The sequence below is a fragment of the Tamandua tetradactyla genome, chromosome 6 (genome assembly GCF_023851605.1).
Source record: "Tamandua tetradactyla isolate mTamTet1 chromosome 6, mTamTet1.pri, whole genome shotgun sequence".
Classification (NCBI taxonomy): Eukaryota; Metazoa; Chordata; class Mammalia; order Pilosa; family Myrmecophagidae; genus Tamandua; species Tamandua tetradactyla.
Window position 1 is genome coordinate 179642815 of NC_135332.1, and position 19106 is coordinate 179661920.

At 38.1% G+C, this 19106-nt stretch overlaps 1 long non-coding RNA gene and 1 pseudogene across 2 annotated transcripts in view; both read right to left on the bottom strand.

The window, feature by feature from the left end:
• Positions 1-19106, bottom strand: part of LOC143689090 (uncharacterized) — a 47955-nt gene that overhangs the window by 24593 nt on the left and 4256 nt on the right. The gene's annotated exons all lie outside the window — the stretch shown is intronic.
• LOC143685759 (glycoprotein-N-acetylgalactosamine 3-beta-galactosyltransferase 1 pseudogene) lies at positions 7519-8635 on the bottom strand (annotated as a pseudogene).

Sequence of the window (19106 nt, forward strand, 5' to 3'; positions counted from 1 at the left end):
CTCCAAGCATCTCCAAACATCTATGTCTCTGTTCTCCAAATGTCAGCATCTTTGTCAGCTTTACTCTGAAGTTTCTGTTGGCTCTCTCTCTGTCGACTCTGCTTTCTCTAAAGTGTTTCCTTTTTTAAAGGACTCCAGAAAACTAATCAAGACCTACCTGGAATTGATGGAATCATGTCTTCATCTAATGAAAAGGTCACACCCACAATTGGGCACGCCACTTCTCTGCGGAGATAATTTAATCAAGTGTCCCTACAATATTGAATCATGATTAAAAGAAACGGCTGCCCCTACAAGATTGAATTAGGATTAAAACATGCCTTTTCTGGGGTACATAAAATATTTTCAAATCAACATAGTCTAGTTATAAGTATGGAATATAAGTGTAGTAACGGTGGGTCTTGAGAGGAATTAGAAGCATTTTACTGAGCCATCTACCTCAGGGCATTTCATTGCAGTTACATCTTGTGTATGGGATTACTTTCTTCATATTGAAAGGTGAGGATTGTTTCCTTAAGGCAGGTGGTTACTGGTTTATCGGGCCAGGGTTAATCTCTTTAGGTGGAGGTTGGATGTCTGATTCCTCAGGCAGACAGGGGTGAAGTGGCAGATTCCTAAGGGTAGACCATTACAGGAGGATCCGGCAAAGACTCAATGGAATCTAGTGTTTCAGTTGCCCTCACTTGTATTATTATCCATTCATATGTCCCCATTCCAATTTTCAGGATCCCGTTCTTTTCCAATAATGTATTCATTTTAACAGCAGACACCCTGCAAGCCTGGGGATTCAGTGTACCTTTTAATTCCACTCGTATGATGAGACTCTAGGTTTGGTTTTCAGAAATCTCAAGTCTCTTGCTACACAAATTAATATATATTTGTTGTTGTTGTTGTTGTTTTGCATGGGTAGGCACTGGGAATCGAACCCAGGTCTCTGGCATGGCAGGAGAGAACTCTACTTCCTGAGCCACTGTGGCCTGCCCCAAAATATGATTTTATTTCATGGCACATGTAGAAACTGTCATGTCCTTCATGTGATTCTTAAGTTAGTAATTTGAAGCCTTGAACTCATCTCTTTCTTCTACAACTGTATCCAGCATATTTAGGAGAAACCAGTTAACATCATGCTTTTTAAGTTATAAAACTCTATTAAGGTCAAAAACACTCACTGGGAGCCTTGCCTCTTACAAGCACAGGAAGAGCAGTATCCCATGGTAATATTTTGTATATCTCTATTTCCAACTCAAACCATGGACTTTCAGTGCCATTTAATTGTTGGAAATAGTCATTAGTACCTTTGAATCTAATCAGATTAAAGAGACAATCAAAACTTCATAACCAGCTCAGAAATCTCATCCTTAAGATTCTGTATCTCAAGAATCACTCCTGGCCAAAATCTATATTTGTCAGGGTTCTCTAGGGAAGCAGAATGGACAGGATAATGTGAGTATGATATATTTTAAAAGAATTGGCTCATGTTTTTATCGGGATAGACAATTCCAACTCCTATAAGGTTATAAGCTACAAATTCCAAAGAAGGTTTTCGATGAATTCCCCAGAAGTAGCTGTTTGGCTCAAATAGAGATGTATATTATCCCTTCTAACTGATGAAATCTTCACTTCTTTTAAAGCCTTCAACTGATTGGATGAGACTTCTTTCATTGTTTAAGGTTGTCTCCTTAGTTGATTGGATGTATAATCAACCAATCAATTTATTGACGATATTAACTCCACCGGATTTCCTCACAGTAACAGGCCAGTGTTTGCTTGATCAGACAACTGGACACCATAACCTGGCCTGGTTGACACATGAAGTTAACCACAGCAGCTGCATTCAAGATAGAATGATAATTCCAGATCTGTACACGCCTCTTTATTAGGAAAGCAAAATAATTCTCAGGATTCATTCTTGGTGATTTCAATCTTATTGGCCAGAACTGGTCACACAGCCATCTCATTAGAAGGGAACTTGGGAAAGCAAAGACCTTGGGTGTCATGCTTGAATGGGATCAGTAATTACCTACTACTTGGATTGGGCATATTGCTGCCCTAAGCAAAACTGTTTATTTTTAACCAAACAAGAAGAGGTGTGGATTTTGGATACTCAACCAATAGCGGTTTGTTTTTTGTTGGTGCTCCTCTCTGCAGGCTTAGGCTTAAGCTTATCTTCTCTGAAAGTTCAGTTGTCCTTTTGTTTGCTTTCCATTTCCTAAAATTTACTCTCCACTTCTCATCTGCTGTCATTTCCTTTCTGAAACTTTTGTCTTTATGGGTTTTCAGTTTAAAAAATTCCCTTACTCTCATCCTTGCAGGATTTCAGGAAGTAGTTAGTTTTAACTGCAAGTCCAGAAGTTAATTTTAACTGCAAGTCCAGAATATAACCTTAACTTGCTCTGGATCATCAAAGCATTTATTTTGTCCCTGTTTTAATAATGCATTATCCTGAAGGCAAGAAGTTTTCCTGCTATCTTCCCTTTCTATCCTGAGCTTGCCCAAGGGCCTTGCTCACTGCAGGTGCAGAGAACATATTTGCTGAATTGAGCCGTTCTTTGGAAACATGACCTTATATCTTATTTAGGTCCCCCATGAAACAGCTTCAGGCAGTTTTTTCCCTCATTTCTGACTCCACTGAGCTATATAACAGGAAAAATAAATGAAGCTCCTGGGGGCAGAGTTTTGGGGTCCAAAGTGAGGCCATGGTATATTTTTAGTCCAAGGTTTCTGAGGTGGCAGATTGGAGTTGCAGCTGGAGGGGAAGATCAGGGAGGTATAGTTCTGCAGAGGTGTAAAGGCCCCAGAAAGGTGTGAAGTCACTGTGTGGTAGAGTGAGAATTTCTTGTCATCCTGGACATAGATTGAGAGGCAGCCGGCTGATGGTGCTTCTCTTAACAGTTCAGCTACTGACCGTGTGAAGTGTAGCAAATAGAGATAGGGTGGGTGTTCAGGATTCTGAAGAGGATGGTCTTAACCTGGATTCATCAGTTTTGTGTGTCAGAATCTTGTCTCTAAAAATCAGATAGTGTCTACCCAACCCTAACTTCCATACATGATAGATAGGATGTGAAATGTTTTTTCAACTCAGAGTTTATGTAGAGAGTAGGATTTTGAAATAATGATTATGCCGAAATTCTGTGACGAGCTGCTACAATAGGCTATTTCATAAATGTTAGGAAATATATCATTAAACTCAAGTTGGGATCTGATATCTCTCTACACCCTCCTGATAGCAAACCCTTAACCACTATTGTAGGTAAGGAAGTATTCTTAAGAAAATGGGCCTGAATTTCTGTCTCTCTCTCTCTCTTTTTCTCCCCTACTTCTCTCACCAATATATTTATTGAGTATAACTCACATGCAATAAGCTGTAAACATTTACAGAGTACAATTTGGTAAGTTTATTATATGTCTATACCTGGGAAACCATTACCATACTCAAGATAGTGAACAAGTGTATCATATCTGAGTATCTTCATACCCCCATGTAATCCTTCCCTCACCAGCTCCCCATCGCCAAGCAAACACTGATTTGCTTTATGTCACTATATATTAGTGTGCATTTCCTAGAACTTTTTATAAATGGAATCATATACTTTCCGATCATTTTTGTCTGCCACTTCCCTCCAGCTTGATTATTTTTAGATTCATCCATGTTACTTATTATTAAACTTGATTCTTTTTATTTAGTAGTATTTCATTATGTAAATATTCTGGAATTTGCTTCTTCATCCACCTGCAGATTGGCATTTGGGTTGTTTCTTGTTTTTTGGCTGTTGTGAGTAAAAATGTAATGAACATTTGTGAACAAGTCTTTGTGTGGGCTAGATTCTTTTTTTGACTCTCACATGCCTTTACTCCCAAAGGGATGGGTGACCATGTCCTCCTTCAGGACATTTGTTACTAAGTCCCAGCCTTCTCTTATGCATTTTTTCACATTACAAGCTTTACCCTCTGAATTTGTACTAACAAATTGTTCTGGAAACTTCTGCATCCCTTATGTAGCATCTGAAAAGTGCTGGCTGAGGTTGAGGGACATTGTAGCTCTTTGTCTAGAATAAGTTGGGGTCTGAACAGGTATTTTGTTTCATTTCCATATTCTGGGAAAGGCACTTTATCAGCTGGCTGTAGCATTGGGTGGGGGGGTGGTTCCTGATGGCAGCAAGAGTCGTATCTTGCTCGTAGTTCACACTTAAAAAGACTCCTCTCTGAGGACAGCAACATTGATGCCAACTTATATTCTGTGCACCCTAGTAAGTAGTCCTCCGGGGACAGCTGTTTGGGGATGATATATGGTGACTTCAGGATGGATAATCATGGGTGCTGCCCTGTAATATTATATTAAAACTCCTCATTTATCCTTTTTGCAGTCACAGCATAGGTTCAGGCAAAGCTTTTCAGTAGCATCATAGGCAACTAATAATTAATGGTACAGAACCTCCTGTTATTGTCTTTTCCAATCTTCCAATTCCTATTCTTGCAAGGAACTAAGACTTTTTGCTACCCCACCTCTTCACTGGCATCATGGCTTTGTTTTTGTTTTTATTATTAATTATTAAATTTCTGTTTAAATGTCTGTCTTCTCTGCCAAGCCCATGCAACTTACAGGTCAAGGTCAGGGTCAGGTCTTACTTGTCACTCTAACTCCAGATTTTATTACTGCACTTGGCTCAGTTAATATTTTCTTCAGTGATGAAATAAAGGAGCCTGAGTCCTGAGTACAAGTCTGAGTTATGTAACTTAATGGCGAAATGCCCTGGGATGCCAGCTAACTTCTAGGAATTTTGACTTTCCTGTCTGTGAATATGTGAAAACATTTTTTTGCAAGCTAAAAATACTAATCCCCAAAGTAGATTATAAAATGGTTATTCAAATAATATATTTTTAAAGCATTAAAAGTCAGTGTTTTTGTAGGGCAAGATGGGTCATAGTGAGGTATGGAATTTAATTCATCCTCCAGAGCATCTAGTAAATAGCCAGGAACGGTACAGAATAACTGCTGGGGAATGGGTGGTATGGCTGAGACCCCACACAGAACTGAAAGTCCCCCAAGTCTCGGAGGCCAGGGCACCTCCCCCAAGGGCACGGCAGGCTGGTTCCTCAAGGGAAAGGAAACAGACTTTACTAGTAGCAAGGGCTGAGTTCAATCAAGCTTCAATTACTGATTTGATTAACAAATTCTGACTACTGAAAACAGGCACCAACACACATAAGCCTGGAATAAGCAGTAAAGGAAAGAGGAGTCTTCACTCTGGCAGAGGGGGGTTGGGGCTGATGGAAAAAACAAAACAAAGCGAGGCTTTTTGAATTGGACAGCACAAAATACTGGAGAACGACTGGACCCCAAGAAAAGGGGGCACATAGAGTCTGGAGATACATTCAGCCACATACTAACTCAAGTTCCTGTTTGGAAAAACTAAGGAGGGGACATCCCGCTTTTGAAAAGGCTATTTTCGTTCTTTTTACTTCTTCAACAACTCATTAGTTAGAACTGGAAGCACTCTCTCTCAGGCTCCAGCATTGCCCCAGGCAAGGGCAGAACTAAGATCTGTCTGAGAGGCAAAGTAACTAGTTACTTTGGGGAAAGAGGTTAATTCCCTAAAGAGTATATCTTTCCCAAGAAAAGGGGGGGGGGGGGGGCGGGGCCCAGCTCAAGTGAAATCTCTCCTTCAAGTAATTCAGGCCCCAGGAACGAGAAAACTGAAGCAATTAATGCCAAACCACAACCTCTCCTCTGTCTCAACCATGCCTCTGGCAAGGAGAGTCTGCTGAAATTAAACCACATTACTTTATGCTGGTGGGACCCACAGGCGGACAAGTGCCACATGCTGAGCAGGATAGGAAAAGCACAGAGTCTAGATGCTTCATAGGAAAGTCTTAAAACCTGCTGGGTCTCACCCTCGGGGAAAACTGATGCTTGCTACTCTTTCCTCTTGAGATGTGGGCCTGTCTGGTCCTGGAAAATCTGACTAGGTCTTTCATATCTGAGGAGACCCTCCTAAAAAATGTTCTGTATAGGCAGGACAAGAAACAGAAAAACAGGAATCGAACATTCTGATCAGTTAAGCAGAATCTATGCTAGAAGTCTAGAATAAGTTGAATTGAATGTGAAAAAAGAACAAAGCCATTCAGCAAGAAAATCCTAGGTAAAAGAGTGAAAACAAGCTCAATGATAAACTAATTAAGGAAATCAAATGCCTAGATGCCAGCAAAAAATGAGTCATACTAGGAAAATCAAAGATATGGCTCAGTCAAAGGAACAAAGCAACACTTCAAATGAGATGCAGAAGTTGAAACAACTAATTCAGGATGTCCAAACGGATATGAAAAATCTCATGAAAAATCAAATCAATGAGTTGAGGGAGGATATAAAGAAGGCAATGGGCAAACTAAAAGAGCTTGAAGGTTTGAAAAAATAAATCACAGAACTTATGGGAGTGAAAGGCACAGTAGAAGAGATGAGAAAATGAATGAACACCTTCAACAATAGATTTATAGATTTGAAGAGGCAGAAGAAAGGATTAATGAACTAGAGGATTGGACATCTGAAATCTAACACACAAAAGAAAACATATGTAAAAGAATGGAAAAATATGAGCCACAGTCTGAGGGAATTGAATGACAACATGAAGCACACAAATATTTGTGTAGTGGGTGTCCCAGGAGAAGAGAAGGAAAAAGGAGGATAAAGATTAATGGAAGAAATAATCACTAAAAATTTCCCACCTCTTATGAAAGACATGCAATTACAGATCCAAGAAGTACAGCATACCCCAAACAGAATAGATCCAATTAGACATACTCCAAGCCACTTACTCGTCAAATTTTCAAATGTCAAGTACGATGAGAGAATTTTTTTCAAAAACATTTTTATTGACAAATCTTTATACACATATAGTCCATACATGGTATACAGCCAGTGGCTCACAATATCATCACATAGTTGTATATTCATCACCATGATCATTTTTTAGAACATTTACATCACTCTAGAAAAAGAAATAAAAAGAAAAAAGAAAAAAAACTCATATCAATACCTCTTACCTCTCCCTCTTATCTGACCACTAGTATTTCCATCTTCCCAATTTATTTTTATTTTTTTTCTTCTAAAATTTTCTTTAAAGGAGATCTTTTTAACATTGTGTGTGTTGCTAACATAGTGCAGTGTAGTTTTAGCAAATTTCATTGTTTTAGTTTCCTAGTGACAATAACACGTGGTCAGGAACTGGCAACAAAATCTCTTTTCTAGTCCTTCTACCTGACTACCATTTTAAAAACATATATTCTTCATATATATATATATATATATATATATATATATATTACTATATCAAAAACACATTTTAATAGACTTCACAGCTCATTAAAGCTTCAGTTTACAGTTATTCATCTGAAAGATTTCTAATATGGAATGTTCATTTAGAAAGAATTCCACACTGGGATTCCAGTATTCTGTATCAGAAATGCAGAAGTCCCTCTTCAGTGCAATGTGACATTTTACCTCTGTTCATTCTTGTTTTCCTCTCAGTGGTTTCCTAATTTTACTTTTGGATCATCATTTTTGTATATTTCATTTACTTCCTTTAGTATATCCTCAGGTAAGGCAGGTTGATGTCTGTATAAATAATCATATGGGTGAAGATGATAAATGAGGTATAATAACTCATACATAGTTAGAGGGTCATCATAATGAAAAGAAATTGCAAGATCAGAACAGCATCCGGGACCCTCTACAGGAAGATAATAGTTATAATTCCAGTACCAAAAATTTTTGGGTAGGTAACCCTTTATTAAGTGGTGTTCTGGTACAAAAGGATGAAAAGTTTCTTTTCCAGTGGTATCTTTGGAGTCTCCTGCTTCTATGTTTATAATTTCCATGCATCTGCCCAGTGCTAAGTCTTTGATGGAAGAACTATGTGTAAATTTGTCCATTTTAAATGCATCAACAAATCTCTTCAAGGCTTCCTTGCTCAATACATATCCTGCTCCTCCACTCGTGTAGCCCTTCTTTACATAGGACTTAAATCTTCTCCCAAAGTAAATGGTTTTTTCAGGGTCATATTGTGAAAGAAGCCATTTCAAATTGTCTAGTATGAAGTATGTATCATCATCTGCTTTCATAAACCAGTCAGCATCTTCTAAATAATGGTCATAAACATATTAAAAAAGCTTTAATTGTTTTCCAGTATAGTTGGTCTCTTCCTTCTTTGGTGTTTAATCCCACAGTAGGGAAGTCTTTATTTTCTTCTGAACTCATATACAAAACTTTATTACAATGTTGGGCCCATGTAGCTTTGATGTGTTTGGCCTTTTTCTATAAATTTTGAGGTCCTGTCATAACCCAGCAAAGAATTTTAACCTTCTGATAGAGTTTTTCAGCGATGTCTTTGTTCTCATCTTTATGTTGACTGACATCTGCATTGAAGTTCATCTGTCCTTCTAGATGATTCTGTCCATTATCATCTGAATGTCTAGCATGAGGATCATTATGAAGAATACTAGGCTGGGTATCACTTTGTTCTTCCAATAAAATACTAAATAGCTGAGGACATTAAAAAAATCCTATTGCTGATCCACAGAGAAAGATTAAAAAATTCAGCCAGTATTTAGAGGCCATCTCCCAAAAGTGTTTTTCTGACATCAACAGTGCTCATTCTCATCCTTCCTGAGAGCAGAGAGGGAGACGACTCAGAGCCAGCGTTGTAGAGGTGACTCAGGGCCACTAGCCCGGGCCACCTCCTGCCACCCAGATCATTCCCAGGCAGCAGTAGTGGCCGAGGCGGGCCCTGAGAGCTCTCCTGCCCTCTCCTTCCCAATTTATTTTACCCCTTACTCCTCCCTATTATTCATTTATTCTTTATCCATAATTTTTTACTCACCTGTCCATACCCTGGATAAAAAAGGAGCATCAGACTCAAGATTTTCACACTCCTGCAGTCACATTGTAAAAGTTATATAGTTATACAATTATCTTCAAGAATCAAGGCTACTGAACACAGCTCAACAGTTTCAGGTATTTCCCTCCAGTACACCATAAACTAAAAAGGGATGTCTATATATTGCGCAAAAATAACCTCTGAGATAACCTCTTGACTCTGTTTGAAATCTCTCAGCTACTGAAACTTTATTTTCTCTCTTCCCCTTTTTAGTCAAGAAGGCTTTCTCAATCCCATGTTGCCAAGTCTCAGATCATCCTGGAATTCTGTCCCATGTTGCCAGGGAGAGTTTCACCCCTGGGAGTCATGTCTCATGTAGGGAGGAGGGCAGTGAGCTCACCTGTTAAATTGGATTAGGGAGAGAGGCCACATCTGAGCAACTAAAGAGGTTCTCTGGGGGTGACATTTAGGCCTAATTTTAAGTAGGCTTAGTCTATCCTTTGTAGGAATAAGTTTCATAGGGGCTGTGCTGGTTTAAAAGTATTATGTACCCCAGAAAAGCCATGTTTAATCCTAATCCAGTCTTTGGGAGCAGCTGTTTCTTTCAATCCTGATTCAATACTGTAGGTTGGAAACTTTTGATTAGATTATCTCCGTGGAGATGTTGCGTGCACAATTGTGGGTGTTATCTTTTAATTAGATTTAAGATGTGACTCCACCCATTCCATGAGGGTCTTGATTAGATTACTAGAAAAGGGGCAACATTTTGGGGAAATGACATAAAGGACAGAGCTGACACAGAGAGAGCCAACAGAAACTTCAGAACCTACAGAGAGAATAGAGACATGGATGCTGGTAGAGGCTGGAGTCCAGTAGACATTGCTCTCTGCCTTCCCATGAGATGTTAAGCAAGTCAGAACCTGGAAGAGCCAAGGGAGGCAAGAGATGAAAGCCAGCCCCAGAGAAGCAAAGTCAGGAACTTCCACAGTGACAGAGACTGAAAGCAACAGAGCCCAGGAGCAAGGGACCAGTAGATGCCAGCCACGTGACTTCCCAGATGACAGAGCTGTTCCAGACCCATTAGCCTTTCTTGAGTGAAGATAAGCTCTTGTTGGTGCCTTAATGTGGATACTTTCCCTTCCTTAGAACTGTACACTTGTAACTTACTAAATTCCTTAGTAAGTTCTGTATATCGCATTCTGGCAGCTAAGTAGCTAACATGGGTATGAACTCCAAGATTGAGGGCTTGGCCTTGATTTGGTTGTCCCCACTGCTTAGTGAGAATATGAGAAATTTTCCAAATGGTGACGTTGAATATATCCTCCTTTCTCTTCAGTTCCCCAAAGGAACTTTGTGAAAACTTTTTTATTCACTGCCCAAATTACTCTGGAATATATTGAGGCATCCCACTAACATGGACAAAGCAATAAAATCTCATGCCCTATTCGAGACTCTATGTACTTTTGGAGTTCAACTAAACTAACCATGCAAATTAAATTAGGTAATGTGCTATTCAAAATACACATTTTGCACCAAATAAACTTCTCTCAATATCTCAGAATTTAGAAATAACAATTACAACTCCTGAATATATATGACTTCTGTAAGCGCTTATAATCTCGGGCCCTTTACAATAGGCCCCAGCCTGATAACCTATGCTTTGGACTTCAGTTCACTGAGTTTTTATATTATAGTTAGTCCATATGAGTGAGACATGATAATATTTGTCTTTTTTGTTCCTGACATTTAATTTAACATACAGTTCTTAAGTTTCATTGACCTAGTTGCATGCATCACAACATCATTCTTTCTTGTGGCTGCTCAGTAGACCATTGTATGTATTCCCCATGGTTCTCCCTTCCATTCCTCAGTCGTTGTAGCCATAGGCCACCTCTATCTATTGTGAATCCCAAATACTGCCTCCATAAACACCAGTGTGCAAATGTCCATTCATGTTCCCACTCTCAGTACCTGCAGGTATATCCTGAGCAGGTATATACAGGATCGTAGGGCAGCCTATGGTTATTGGTTTTCCTATTTCTGCAAATTAAGTTGTTGGGATTTTAATTGGTATTACACTGAATCTATAAATCAGTTTGGGTAGAATTGACATATTACCTATGTTTATCTTTCAATCCATGAACATGATATGCCCTTTCATTTATTTAGGTCTTCCATGATGTCTTTTAACAATTTCTTATAGTTTTCTGGGTATAGGTCTTTTGTATCCTTAGTTAAATTTATTCCTCAATATTTGATTCTTTTGGTTGTTATTTTAAGTGGAATTTTTTTCTTGATTTCCTCCTCAGATTGCTCATTGCTAGTGTATATAAACACTATTCATTTTGGGGAACTGATCTTGTACCCTGCCACTTCTGCTGTACTCATTTGTTAGCTCTGGTAACTTTGGTGTAGATTTTTTGGGATTTTCTACATATGGTATCATGTAGTCTGCAAACTATGAGAATTTTATTTCTTCCTTTCCAATTTGGATGCCTTTATTTCTTTATCTTGTCTTATTCCTCTGGCTAGAACTTCCAACACAATGTTGAATAACAATGGTGACAGTGGGCATCCTCGTCTTGTTTCTGATGTTAGAGGGAAACCTTTCAGTCTTTCCCATTGAGGACAATGTAGGCTGTTTTTCATATATTTCCTTATCATGTTGAGGAAGTTCCCTTCTATTCCTATTCTTTGAAGTGTTTTCATTAAGAAAGGATGTGGAATTTTGTCAAATGCCTTTTCTCCATCAGTTGAGATGATCATCTGTTTTTTCTGCTTTGATTTGTTGTTATGGTATGTTACATTAATTGATTGTCTTATGTTGAATCATCTTTGCATACCTGGAATAAGTCATACTTGATAATTCTTTTAATGTGCTGCCAGACTTGATTTATAGGTATTTAGTTGAGGGTTTTTGCATCTATATTCATTAAAGAGATTGGCTGTAATTTTCTTTTCTTGTAGTATCTTTTTCTGGCTTTGGTATTAGGGTGAATACCCTAATTGGCTTCATAGAATGACTTCATAGAATGAGTTAGGTAGCTTTCCATACTCTTCAGTTTTTTGAAGCGTTTGATCAGGATTGATACTAATTCTTTCTTGAATGCTTGGTAGAATTCACTTGTGAAGCAATCTGGTCCAGGACCTTTCTTTTTTGGGTACTTCTTGATGACTGATTTAATTCTTTTACTTGTGGTTGGTTTGTTGAGGTCGTCTGCTTCTTCTCAAGTCAATGTTGGTTGTTTATGCCTTTCTAGGAAATTGTCCATTTCATCTACATTGTCTAGTTTATTAGCATATAGTTGCTCATAGTATCCTCTCCTTGCCTCCTTTATTTCTGTGAGGTCAGTGGTTATTTGTCCTCTTCCTTTTCTGATTTTATTTATTTGCACCCTCTCTTTTCCTCTTCTTCTTTTTTCAATCTTGTTAAGGGTCCATTGATTTTATTGATTTTCTCAAAGAACCAACTTCTAGTTTTGTTGATTTTCTTGTTTGTCTTCATGTTCTAAATTTCATTTATTCCTGCTCTAATATTTGTTATTTCTCTCCTTTTGTTTGCTTTGTGGTTAGATTGCTGTTCATTCTCTAGGTCTTCCAAGAGAAGAGTTAATTCCTTGATTTTTGCTCACTCTTCTTTTTTAATATAAGCATTTAAGGCAATAATTTTCCCCCTTAGCATTGCTTTTGCTGACAACTAAGAATTCTGTACAAACAAAATTGTCCTTTAAAAATGAGGGGGAGATTAAAATATTTTCAAACAAACCATCACTGAGAGAATTTGTGACTAAGAGACCAGCTTTACAAGAAATACTAAAGGGAGAACTACAGGCAGATAAGAAAAGACAGGATAGAGAGATCTGGAGAAGAGTGTAAAAATGAAGACTTTCAGTAAAGGTAAAAAGAAAAAAATAATTAGATATGACGTATAAATCCAAAAGACAATATGGTAAAAGAAAGTACTGCCTTTACAGTAATAACATTAAATGTTAATCAATTAAACTCCCCAATCAAAGGACATAGGATTGGCAGAATGGATTTAAAAACAGGGCCCATCATTATGCTGTCTGTAGGAGAAGAAACCAGAAGGAAAGATAGAGGATAAAGACTGAGACAGTGCAACTTTATTGAGCCTGGATTGGACAATGATGGTGATTAAATGTAGAAATATGAAAATGTTTTTGCATGAGGCAGAATAAATGAATATCAGCATTGCAAGGTGCTGAAAATGGATGGTATGCAGGAAAATGTACAATCAATGCAAGCTTGGGTCTGTAGTCAACAGTAACATTGTAATGTATTTCCACTGAATGGAACAAAGGCATTATGTGAAAACTAAATGTCAACAAGTGGGGGTGGGGGGAGAGGGGAATAAAATTCTTTGTGGGAGAAGAGGAAAATGCAATGTCTTCATATAGATTATGGGGTGAAGGCATGTCTATTTAGTTAGGTTGGAATGTATGATGTGTGAATAAAACCATTTAAAAATGAACAGAGAGAAATAAGTGCTAGAGAAAATGTGGAGAAAGAGATGTACCTATTCACTGTTCACTGTTGGTAGGGAAGCTGAGAGGTGCAACCTCTGTGGCGTGTAGTGTGGTGTTTCCGTAGGAGGCTTGGCATAGGTTTGACATATGATCTTGCTACCCCATTGCTTGGTATATACCTGAAGGAACTGAGTGTGGGAACATGAATGGATATTTGCACACTGGTGTTTATGGTGGCATTGTTCACAATTCACAATGGATGTAGGTGGCTTAAGTGTACGAAGACTGAGGGAAGGAAGGGGAAACTGTGATGTGTACTTATAATGGACTACTGAGCGGCCATGAGAAGGAATGAAGTTGCGATGCATGCAACTAGGCAAATGAACTTTAAGGACTGTATGTTGAATGAAATGACAGAAACACAAAGACAAATATAATGCCAGCTAAACTTACTTTTAGTTTCTTTTATAATATTTTATGCATTATTTTCTTTGCAGTTTCTATGAAGATTGAAATTAACATCTTAGTTTAAAACAATCTAGTTCAGATTAACACCAGCTGAATTTCAATACTGTATAAAAATTGTGTGTCAATGTAACTCCATTCTCTCCTGCATTTGTGCTTTGACCATAAAAATTACATCTTTGTACAATTATAAGTTTATCAACACAGTTTTGTAACTATTGATTTATGCAGTTTTCTTTTAAATTAGATTGGAGAACAAGAGAATTAGAAGCACAAATATATTATGCATTTTATTTTTACCTATGAAGTTACCTTTTTTTTGCTTTTTATTTCTTAGTCTGGATTCTAGCTTTTGTCTAGTGTCCTCTTGGTTCAGCCCGAAGGACTTCCTTTAGTGTTTCTTATCGCTAAGATCTTCTAGTGACAGATTCCATCTTAGTTTGCCAGTGCTACTGTCACAAATACCAAAACTTGTTTTGGCTCAACAGCAGAATTTATTGTCTCACAGGTTTGAGACTAGAAAAAATAAAAAGTCAAGCCATTGTCAAGTCTTGCTTTCTTCTCCAGTGTATAACATTGTGGTGATGGCTTGCTGTAGTTCTTTGGGTTCCTTGATTTGCATCTCTTCCTCCTGTCACATGGGGGTCTCTGTCTCCTTGTGTCTGCTCTTCCAGTTTCCACTGACTTTAGCTTCAGGGTCCTCCCTGCTGCTTTCTCCCTATAATGCTTCAGCAATACGAGTTAAGGCTCATTCTGATTCAGTTGGCTCATACCTAAACACGATCTCAGAAGACCCTATTCACAAGGAAGTCTACACCCTGACTCACCTTAACATATTTCAAGATACTATTTACAAATAATTTCTCATCCACTAGAATGTAGATTAAAGATTAAGAATACATTCTTGCTGGGGTACATAATTCAGTCTACCACACCTGGGAATGTTTTAATTTCTTCTTCATTTTAGAAGAATGGTTTACAGTAGGCCACTGGCTTTGAAACTGGGAACCTCCCATCTAGCGATTCCATATCTCTGCTTCCCCTCCATCCTGCCCCCTTGACAGAGCCATTCATAGATTGACTGAGGAATCCTTGAATTTGGTGGAGCCCAGTTTGAAAACCTTTGTAGAAAGGGATGGAATGTCATTGCGAAGTTTGAAGCAGTGGAGTGCCATGAGGAGATCTGTGCTTCCATAAGATTGTAGTGGTGTCAGTGGATTTTAGGAAGGAAAAACTGGATCCAGGAGAATTTATAGGAAGAGAATTCCTTCATATTAACTACAACTGATTATAGAACCAAGAATGATACATGTACTTTGCTAATAGTTGTAATTATGAACCCCAGAAAACGTGTTCTTAAAGTTTAATCCATTTCCTGTGAGCATAAACCCATTATAAGTAAGACCTTTTAATGAGTCTGCTTCAGTTTAGGTGAGACCCACCTCATTCAGGTTGGGTCTTAATTGAATGGGTCTTAATTACATTACTGGAGTCCTTTCTACATGGAAGCAAGCAGGGCAGAATGCCACAGAAGTAAGAAGCTAAAATCAGTGAAACCCAGAAGAGAAGGGAGAGACAAGCAGATACTGCCATATGCCTTGCCAGGTGGTAGAGGAGCCAAGGATTACTGGCCACTCATCTTTGGGAAGAAACTATTGCCTTGATGATGCCTTAAATATTTTCTTGGCCTGAGAACTGTTAACTAATAAAGCTCCATTGTTTAATCCAACTCATTTCATGGTGTCTGTCTTGAGCATCCTAGGAAATTAAAACAATAGTTTTAATTTTTGGGCTGAAAAAGTCCATGCCATTTTAAAAATAGATGGAATGCCTATTATGTATCTTACTTAAAGAATAAAAGAGCTCTGTGCTGTTTTGAATCTGTTATGTAACCCCAGAAAAGCCTATGTTCTTTTAATCTAACCCATTGTGGGTTGGACCTTTTGGTTAGATTTTTTTCCATGGAAATGTGACCCAACCCATTCAAGGAGGGTCTTGATCCCCTTCCTGGAGTCCTTTATGAGGGAATAAAAGACAGGTGAGATAGCAGCTGAAAAAAAAGAACACCTGCAGAAGCTCAGAAGACATTTTGGAGAGAAGGACCAGCAGATATCATGCACCTTCCCATGTGACAGAGGAACCCTGAATGCCAGCAGCCTTTCCTCTGAGAGGGTATCTTCTTCTTTGCCTTAATTTGGACATTTTCATGGCATTAGAACTGTAAATTTGTAACCTAATACATTTCCATTGAAAAAGTCAACCCATTTCTGGTATATTGCATTCCAGAAGCTTTAGCAAACCTAAACAACCTGCATGACTTTTTCTTAATCAAAGATCAAGATGAAAATTCAAAAGTGTGTCTTGCTGTCCTCTTTTGGAAGTAAGTGCATTTGGTTGAAAGGAAGCAAGCTTGCCTCTCTTGGGTGGTCCTGGTGGGTGAAAAAATCTGAGCTGACTGACTCCTGGCCATAAAAGGCCAAATACGAGGAAAAGCCATGATTTTTACAGTCCAGCTAAGTTCTAGGAATGCTAAGCCCAAAGCTGAAGAAACCAGGAGTTAAATACCTTCCATGGCTGTCTTTGCAAAAGCTGTTAAATATAATGACCTCATAGTTGGTAAGACATACCACTTTTAAAATCATACAGCCAGAGACTTAAGTGTCAGGAAAGTAAAAATAAAAAAGAAATGAAGACAATTATTATTATTATTGTTATTATTATCAGTTGTTATTTATTTAACTCTCTCTTTGGGTTTAGTGTTTTGCTTATGTTACCTTTAATCCTTGCAAGCTCCCTGCTTTGCAGTTGGTTCAGTCTCCAGCTATCATTCAAGGTTTAGTTCATCCATTTCCTCCATGAAGCCATACCTGACCACTTCAATCCCTAGTAGTAGCAACTCTCTAGTCTTGGCTACTAGTTTAGGTTTCTCTTAGCACCTTTTACCACATATAGCACTATATTTAGGATTTCTGATAATTTTGTGCTATCATTACTTCCCTTGCTAGACTTTTTATTGGTGGTAGAATCTGTACTTGATTCATCCCTTCTTCATTTAATCTTACATTATTCAGGAAACAGCTATTTGGTGCAGGAGGTACAAAGTAAGTAAATAAGGCCTGGTATGGTAGGTTGAATTATATACCCCAAAGGAAAACATGTCCTTAATCCTAATCCATTCCTGTTGGTATGAACCCGTTTTAAATAAGAGCTTTTACAGATGTTATTTTTATTTAAGTGTGGCCCAACTGAATGAGGTTGAGACTTGTAAGACTGGAGACTTTGAAGAGAAGAAGCTAGAAGGTAGTGGAATCCAGAAGAGAGAGAAGACACTGCTATGTGACAGAAAAGCCAAGAACACAAGGGCTGCCAGCAGCCAACCCCAGAATACCAGTCTTTCTTCTTTTCTAAGAAGAAAGCATTACCTTGCTGACATAAACTTATCTGGGTTTCAAAACTATGAGCCAATAAATTCCCTTTGTTTATGCCAACCCATTGTATTGTATTTATTTTAGTAGCTGGGAAACTATGACATCTGTTGTCCACCTTTATGAAGTTAGTTCCCATTATAATGAGGAAGCAGACACTTAAATATAATTTCAGGGTGTCTGGTTGACTTCTGGCTGTAAAGGATGAGAAGGGGAAAAAGTTTGGAGATATGAGGGTCAATATCATATTTTCATTTGAGCTGCAAATTTCATTTTGCATTGTTGGAATATAGGGCAGATGTTAGAAGTATTAAATGTTAGTCTAGAAAGGTATTTTTCAAAGTCATGTATTCTACCACTGTCCAGTGTGGTGCCTACAACACAATAGATACACAAATGTATGTTGACTGTCTTGCTTTTGTTAATAATATGGCATTCCTTATAAAGCCCTTTGATATCTCTTGTGATATTTCAACTCATATCTTTGTAGAGTATGGGAATAGAATAAGAAAGCAATGTTTTGAAGACCTGGGTTTGGGATTTGATATCCCAACCCTCTCTTGGCCTTTTCTGTTTTTATTCTAACCAAGAGACCCTCCTTGAAGTCAGCAGAAAGCTTGGGTTCTTGGTGAGACATAAGTTCAGGCCCTTAGACATTCTATTTTTAATAGATAGGCATGGTTGAGTCTTTGTAAATGAAAAAAAAAATCAATGAGGCTTAGATATGAAGACTTTGCTTTTCATTTTCTCTCTCTTGCTCTCTCTTTTTGGTTCTTTTTTTTTTGCTGGGAGTGAAAGTCACTCTGTACTAAAGAAAAATTATGTTCACAGATGAAATATGTTTTCACTGATGTTTTCTGATCAGTTCAATGCATACCAAGTGCTTTCAGGGAGTTGGGGTCCTGCTGGAGCTGGGAAGGCATGTGAAAACTGAATTTGCACATCTGTTGATGTTTTTGTGAACTCTGTGCTTATTTTAAGGTGCCTGTTGGAAGCCAAAGTTTACGTGATTTATTAGGTTTAGAAATAGAGAGACCCCACCAGATAAATGGAGACTCTCTTCTTAAGGGCAGGAACTCTTCTTCTAGCCCTGGTCCTTGCCGATTATCACTCTTGGTGTCAAACCCTGAGGCATGATTCATCGTGTCACTACTTGCCAACCTTTCAAAGGTCCCCACTATCTGCAGGAAGAAGCCCTTCATGGTACAGTACAATTTGGACTCAACCAAAACCCTTAGTTAGGAGTTGAAAGATCCAGGTTTAAGGTGCAGATTGCCTGCTGCCTGTTCATGTTAATCTGGATAGGTCTCTGTGTCTCCCGGGGTTTCATGGCTCCCTTAGAGCAATTTGGTTGGGAAAGATGACTTCTAAGATCTATCAATTTTTGGTTTTTGTTTGAATATTGTTTCCCTGTGCCTGAAATTTTCAATCCCATCTTTCACCAATATTTACTGGACGTCTGCTGTGAGCAAGAAATTGCAATACATTCTTTCTTTTGTTCACATAATTATAAGACATATTTGCATGTTAGAAGAAAGGAAGCAGAGATACAAAATCACACTATGAGATGAGGCAGAGTATGACTAGGATTTCAGGTGATGTCTGAAGAAATGGTACCCTCTTACGCTGTGCCCAATGGTATGAGTTTTACTAAGCTGAGGCCACTTAAGCAAATGAAGACCAAATGATCTCAACACCATAATAAGGTGAGAATTGATTCTAGTCTTCATTAAAGAAGTCCCAGGATATTTTGTTTTATTTTTAATTTTTTTTTGCAGAGACATAAAAATAAATACGTAAAGTGCTCATGCACTTCTTAAACAAACAAGCAAACAAACAAACAAAAACCAAACAAACAA